We start from the raw sequence: 7709 nt of genomic DNA on the forward strand, positions 1-7709 counted from the left end.
CTGCACGGCCATCCTCCCCGGGGCAGGACACCCACCGGAGCGTGGTACCACCGTCTTGCCCGAGGCCGGGGATGACCATTGTGGTCCAGACAATGGTCACGGAGCATGAATGGAAAATGATGTCCTGTGTTGGGCTGACAAACAGCTCTCTGTTCCCCGGGCAAGTTCTCGGCTCCTGGGCGAAGGGAGCGCTCCCACCCCAGGCGATCCCCGCTTTGATCTTCCTGCTGGCTGCATTGCTTTTCTTACTGCTCCTAAATAATTCAGTACGTTAAAAAAAAGAAAAAAGAGGAGAGGAGAGGGAAAATATTCTTTTACAGCCTTTATTTACTGGTTGCTCTTCAGGAGTCTCCTACAAACCCTGCTTATAAGAGCATGGCAAGGAACTAGAGAGGAGGGAGAGCCCTCTGGTATACCCAGGCTGTCAGATGATGCTCGCACAAGACTCACGTTTACCTGAAGCCTTCTCAGCCACCTCTTACACTGGTGAGAGCACAAATTCACCCTGAATGTGTAGAGGACAGTGGGTTTTAGCATTTTCACACGCCACCTTTTGCATGTTGTCAAGAAGCAGGGTATTAGTTGGGGAATACATGTGCACTGGGGACTATATATGATTATGGGAGTTCAGGATGAGGTTTTTTTCCTAGCTGATGCTATCCCAAAATTGTTACAGACTCTGTCCCCTCCTTACCCAGCCTGCAAAGCCCGTATCTGCCTGGCTCTGCTTTGCATCCCGTGGTGGCGCGGAGCAGGGAATAACCGTGGGAGAGGAGCTGTAAAGGAAATAATCTGGCCTGTTTCTCTGCACGAGCGCCAGGAGGAAGGGGCTGGGACGAAGGAGATCCGAGTCCTCTTCCACCCGGTCCCTCCGCATCCATGGGCCTCGCGCGGCTCCCTGGCCATGTTATTCCAGTTTGCACACTGGCGCGGTCTGGCTGACCAGAGCGGAGGGCAGAGGGGTTTGGGGGAAGCAGAGGGAGGACAGGATTTTTGTAGAACAAAATATGTGAATTGCCAGACCCCTTTTCTCAGTTTTTCTACTTTTTTTTTTTTTAATCCACTTCTGAGGAATGTCCAGACGTAGAAAACTTTAGCCCAAAAGGAATTTTATCCAAAGAATTTATGAGCAACTTAAAAAGAGAAGGCAGTGAGAAGAAACTGAAAGCCAGATGTAACTACAGCTTTAGATGGCTTTCAGTTCAGTTTCAAATTTTGTAGGGGCTCTGACTGGGAACCATCCGATTTCTGCAGTGTCCGTAATCGGGTATTGAGGCAACCGTGAACTTTTGATCACTTATTTCCTGGTCTTCTGCCCATCTCCAAAAGGGAGTATCTGACCGTCTCATTAAACTCTTGCTTTTAGATGCTGGTATGAGGAAGAGAGCGGCAGGAATCGGCAGAAATGCTGTGAAATCCCGGACTCGGGAGCTGAGAAACACCCCAAGCAGCGCAGAGACCCCCTCCTCTTGAAGGCACATCCTGGGGGCTTGGCTCCAGAGAAAAAAATTGTTCAAAATAAACAGGTAAGCAATGCCTCACGTGTTAAACTTCAATATGTACTCGTACTCTGGCATGAACCGATCTGGAACCACAAGCAAACCTTTGCTTCGCTAGGGAGGGGAACATCAAGATAGTTGTGGGTTGGGGAGGAGAGGTGCAATGCTCACAGTGGGGGCAAGTGGCTTTTGAGGAGGAGGGCAAAGCAGAAAACCACCCACTAGTAACGGGAGTGAGCTCCTGCAACACAAGCAAGCTGTCAAGTGCTCCTTTGGGGAGGACGTCCTCGGCTAAAACCTCTGTCAACCAGGGCGGGGGTAAGGGATGAGGCTGCGAGATGCTCAAGGCACAGGATTTCCCCTTTGCAACTAAGGGCTCAGATCTTCTTAAACCGGTACCGTTTTGGGGGGGTCAGTCCCTGCGGCTGCTGGAGAAATCAGTAACAGCGCTACAATGGGGTGCAAGGATTAAACAGAAAATCTAGGCTAAACCAGAGTAGAGGAGGCTTGCACAGCTTCCCTGTGAAATGGTAAGGGATAATTAGGACAGGGCGAGACATTAGCACCTACTTACTTAGCATCCTCTGCTGTTCCTTCTCCTTTGGTTTGAAGAAGAGTATGACACCTTGGCAGTATCCCTGGCTAATGTGAGGGTGTTGGTGCACAAGCTGGGGGAGCGCGGCCTCCTCCTCTCTCCCCTGCCCTGTACCCCAAGCGGCACCAGGGCCTGGTGCTCTCCAGCGTGTTTAACTTTGCTCTGTGTTTTGCCAGAGACTGTTATTAAGAAATAAGGCTCTGCCTTTTTATCATTCCTCTGAGCGTCTGTCTGATGTCATTCTGTCTGGCAACCGAGCGATCAAAAGAAGCTCCCCTGGGAGAAATTTCTCAAACAAACAGCCAGCGAGAAAAAAATAATACCCCATTAAATATAATAAAATGCAAAAACCACAGCGTCTCCCTGATAAATGAAAAGGCAGTGTAACCTAGACTCCGAACACAGAAACTTGCCTCCTGCCATTCGCCCAGAGCAGGAATGTAGCGTGCCCTGCGCTTACCTGGATGATTATCCTTAACTGAAGCTATTTCACAGTCTGAGATCACGAGGCTCGAGTCCAGGATCTCACAGCGCACACATTTTGGCCAGCAACACCCGTTACCATCACTCCCACCTGCGGCGAGCCTGCGTGTGTCACACCGGCACGCTGGGACCTGCAGATCAAGCAGGTTTAGCTCTTAATGTTTTTAAGCAGATTGGGGAGGGGTTGCGCCCTTGTATGAGGCATATGTACGCCTGCAAAGCAAATTCTGGCTCTGCTCCTCCATGTTCATTACTTCTTGCAGGTTGCAGGGGTGACAAACACCCTGTTGCCAACCCCTGCGAGCCCCTGGGATGTAGGTAAGGCTTCTAGTTTTGGCAGCTCTGATTTCTCTTCGATTCGTGCAGCGCTGGCAGGGTCCTAAGAGACCTGCTCACCGAAAGGGGTAAGACCGAAGGAATTTAATGCAACCTGACGCAAACTTCATCCCCCCCCGCCCCGCCCCAGGCTGGGGGAAGTGTGCCCTAAATGCCGAAACACTTCACGGCCACGTTTTCGAAAGGAAAACGACCGAACAGTGACTCGACTCTGGATTTGGAAAACAAAGATAGGAGGAATGGTTTTCAATCTGTCAGAGCAGAGCGTTTGAAGAGGAGCTGTCGTGGAAGGGAGCGTACGCGCTGATGAAAAGCCGCCCATTTGAGCTGGATCCCAGCTGAATTATCTTGGATCCATCACTCACACATCTGTAGCTGTGATCCTCCTTTCGAGGCTGCTTCTCCTCGGGGCACTTTGCAAAGGTCATTCCTCTTTGCAAGCCTCATTCCCTCTTGCCTTGCAAATCTCTCTGCCGTTTTCTTCCCTCCTGCTGGGAGGTTTCAGGGCCTTCAGCAGAGCTCCTCTCCTCCTTTCCCCCGACAAAACTGCCTGCTCTTTGCTCAGCTTTGCTGGGAAACTTCCCACGAGCAGCTCTGCCCAGCGGCAGCCGTAAAAGCCAGGTCCATTTTCATCGTAAGGGCCCGAAGCGGCGAGCGGAGCTCGCTCTTGCTGACAGCCTGAGGCTGGGGAGAGCATCCCGCAGCCCCGCAATGAGGCGTCGGTGGTTTCTTTGCGGTTTCGCAGGGTCACTGCTGCAAGGCGAAGACGAAATCCAGCGCAGAAGCTTCCCAGGGAGCAGCTCCAGCAAAGCTGGGAGGGGGCAACAAGAAGTACCTCCAGCTCAACAAGCGCTTGTGAAATACGGCAGGGTTGTACCAAAAAGCATCCCTGCTGCCTGCAGGATCTCAACCCTGGTCCAGGGCTGCCACCCTGGGGCTGGGCTCTCGTGGGTTAGGGTAGTGCCCGGGGTTGCAGCGATCGCAGGGCACACATACGCCATTTCCATTTTTTCCCAGGGTGGGAAAACCTTTGGAAATTCCTGGGGAATTTCTCTTTTTTTTCCTGTCGCTTGAGGCCAGTTTCCTTCCTTGCAGATTGCAGGGTCCCAGGCAGTGCAAACAGCAACTTGCCAGCTAAAAGTAACTGTCCCTCCAGGTCTTTCAGCCATTTCACGGGGGGGGTCACTGCTTCACACCTTCCCGAGGCAGCACCGTGCATCCCCTGCCACCGGCTATTTCCTTTGCAGTGAGAGGGGAAACTGAGGCACAGACCTGACCTTTTCCTTTGAAGAAGGAGACCTTCTCCAGACCTCTGCACGATCGGAAGAGATGGGGCAAACACCCCCGTGTGCCAGACAGGGATTTTGCTGCGCTTACGTGGCCAGGATCAGGGCAGAAGTGAGACTGGCTGCAATCGGAGCGATGAAGAGGTAAATTTAGTTCAAGCCAAACCAGTCCATGCGTTAATATGTTCACCGTGGGAACAGAGGAGTGTGGATAAATGACAATTTTGGCACACTTCTGCTCCACTTCTTGTCGCTTGTCGCTGCCTCAGTTTCCCCTGGAATAGAGATTTTCTCTGTCGTCTTCTCCACTGTGGGATCCTACACAAATCTCCATTTCCAGCCCTCTTAGGTGTGACCCTCACCCCCAAGCCCCCCAGTCAACCCCTTTCGGGTCTCTCTTAAAGGGGCTGGTATCTCTCACGCTTGGCTGGGGGAGCTGCAAGGTTTTTCAATCATCTGCTAATGATAGGAAAGCAACTTTTATTCCCTCTCTCCCCCGGTCTTGGCAGGAAAGGTGGAATGTGGATCGCGAGAGGAGCAGCCACCTTTCAGGCCAACAGCTGCTTTGGGGGATGGGATAGATAAATGTGCAGGATTTCCAATCAGCCCTACACATCCCGGGCAGAAGACCGCACCGGAGCACGGGTGCGGGGGAATGGCTGACTCTGATAACGCCGCATTCATCTCGGGTGATCCCGGCTCACGAATCCACTGCAAAGGCGCCGCTTGGCAGCTTCGGATGCGACAGGAGATGGCAGAGATAAAACCAGGTCAGCTTGCTTCGGAAAGAGCTGAAACACAGAGGGATCTCCTCCAAGACATCTTTTGCTGCTTTTGGATGCTAGGGCTGTCCCCACGGGAGGAACCAACCCAGCTTCGAAGCACTTGCACGCTAGGCGAGACCGAGGTGTGTGTTTTCCCCCCTGGCTTGCAAAGGGGGAGCGGGCGTACGGCAGGGCTGCAGCCCCAGCTCGCGCGGGGAGGATGCGGCAGGCTCAGGAATGAAACTTTCCGGGTGCTTTCCCATCAACCTGTTGCTGTTGCCCACTTGGCCGGCCGCCCGCTTTCCCTGGTGGCGATGGGACACCCCGATGCATTCGTCAAAAGGAGATGGAACCCGGCAAGGAGGATTCGCAGCCGTCAGCTCGCCGTGGGCGGGCTGGAGAAGAGCCATGCCGCTGGACAGACAGACGGACTCTGCTCCCCGCCTGGCAGCGCAGGCCCACCCCCAAACGCCTTCCCAGCCACAAGCCGTGTCACCGAAGCACCTCTGCCACCAACGTTGCGCTGTGCAACGAGGTGTTACCGCTTAGCGGGTGGACAGCCTCACACATCGAGAGGAGATCTTGTGGGAAGTTTGGATTTCTTCTTCTTCTCCCTCTCTCCTCTCCCCTCCAGCCACCCCCTCCCCACTTCCCACCCACCCCCCCAACTTCCATGTGCAGTGGGAAAGGAAACAGCCCCGGGGAAACACGCTGGTCTGAATTTCCATCTGGGCACAGTATAACACAGCCCCAGGAATGGCCAGGCACGCTATGATCTTCCACTCTCCAAAATCAAAGCAAGGCAAAAACTGTCTCTCCTTTTTCCCTCTTGCCAAGGGCTAGAAATCCCATCAAGATCCAAAGCGTATCGTTCCAGTGGGAGACTTATACTGGGGGAAGGGACAGAATTGGTTATTTGATGATTGGGTTGGGGGTTTTTTTTAAAAGTCCTTAATATCTCCCTTCCCTCTTTCACTGTACAGCCCAAATCCCCTTTCCAACACATGCACGAGAGCAGAGCTGAACCGTTCGCACAGAAAACAGGTGATAAATCACAGGGCAATTGATTCAAACCATTCCAGGGAATGGGAAACACATGGACGGTCTTTCTAATTAACTGTTTGATATGGCTGCGGTGAGTTTGGGTGTAGTTTCCAATGTTTTGCATTTGGCTTGTCTCAGCCCTCTCCATGGTAACTGCAGTTTACCGGAAAGTGAGAAAATCCTGCGTTCGAGAGAGCTAAAGTGACTTGGTACAGTTCAGCTCAACCACAATAAAAAAAGCAAAAAAAAAAAAAGTAAATACGGTGTTTCCTCTGTGGGAACGTTCCCTTCTCTTTCCAGCTGGAAAAACAAAAAAAGGTCCTTCTGCTTTATCCGTAGATCTCCACTTTCTGCTTTCTGACAGAGCACTCAGACCCGTTGTCCTCCCAGAGACACGCCGAGGTTTGCGGGTCAGGGCAAAGTCCCTCTGCCAGCTCTCCCGCCCATACATAACTGTGGGAACGTTCCCTTCTCTTTCCAGCTGGAAAAACAAAACAAAATAAAAGGTCCTTCTGCTTTATCCGTAGATCTCCACTTTCTGGTGGGTTACAGAGCACTCAGACCCGTTGTCCTCCCAGAGACACGCCGAGGTTTGCGGGTCAGGGCAAAGTCCCTCTGCCAGCTCTCCCGCCCATACATAAATGCCGAGCGAGGTACCCAAACAGCCCCTCTACCAGCTCTCCTCAGTCAAACTGCCCACCAAAAAACCCAAGAAGCGTCAGGCTGCAGATGTGCTGAGACCCCTTTCCACCCATACCGCTCAACACATCAGTCTGTGCGTCTCGTGCAAGACACATCTACGGGTTTCTTTTTATTGGCAGGGTGGCATCTTGCACCAAGGTCTCACCGCCTTGAGTCTGGGGTTGCAGAGTGCTACCCCAGCAGGACGGAGGGGGCTCAAGGTATGCATTGCACACGTTTAGCCTTGATTTATGCTGTCAAAGTAACCAAGCCTTTTAATTCACGGTTAATTCACAGCGATTCTTCAACTCGAGAAGCTCTGTTAAGGACACAAAATGCTCCAAGAGGTGGTTGCGTGTTTTGGGAGAGGAGCAAGCCCAGCCTTGCAGGACATGCAGAGACATTAAACCTGCGTGCTTCTCCCATGGGAGACGGGAACTGAGCAGGTACCCATGGGACAAATCCCGGGAGGCATCCGACCGCCTGGAAGGGGAGCTGCTTTGGTGACCCCCACAGCACCGAAATCGGGACGGAGCTGACCTGGAGGAGTTAGAGGGGACGCAGGACACAAGGACTGGGTGCTGCGATAGCCGCCAAAAGGGGTTTGCAAGTAACAGGGGGACGGGGAAGGAGGGACTGGGGAGGACAGAGATCTGCCAGGGCCACCTGAGTCACTCGGGGCTGGGTTAGCAAGATGCCCTGGGGACACTCACCCCAAACCTATTCAAGCCCAGAATGTCCTGCCGACATCTCCGGAGTAGCCAACGCATTAAAATGTAATTTAAAAAGGAATAAAGGTTTAATCCATCTGTGTTTGAAAACAGTCTTTTCCCATATCCTGCTTTTGGCACGTCCTCCCAGCTGGGGCGTTGCACCTCGCTCTGTAACACGGGCACAGCTGCTGCGGCCGGGGAGGGGAGCGCGATGCAGGCACCGAGCGGCAAACGAGGTTGGGATGTTAATATTTTATTTTTTATTGGCTTTTTTTTTCTCCCCCCCCCCCCCCCCCACCTTCTTCTCC

General features: G+C 52.8%; 1 long non-coding RNA gene across 1 annotated transcript; it reads left to right on the forward strand.

Moving 5' to 3' along the window:
* Positions 1 to 348: 348 nt before the first annotated feature.
* Positions 349 to 7443, forward strand: LOC103893743. Its single transcript, XR_657273.2, has 3 exons — positions 349 to 486; positions 1367 to 1526; positions 6986 to 7443. It is a non-coding gene; the product is annotated as an uncharacterized LOC103893743 (long non-coding RNA).
* Positions 7444 to 7709: the final 266 nt, after the last annotated feature.

The sequence above is a fragment of the Aptenodytes forsteri genome, unplaced genomic scaffold (assembly GCF_000699145.1).
Source record: "Aptenodytes forsteri isolate BGI_AS27 unplaced genomic scaffold, ASM69914v1 Scaffold126, whole genome shotgun sequence".
NCBI classification, from domain to species: Eukaryota; Metazoa; Chordata; class Aves; order Sphenisciformes; family Spheniscidae; genus Aptenodytes; species Aptenodytes forsteri.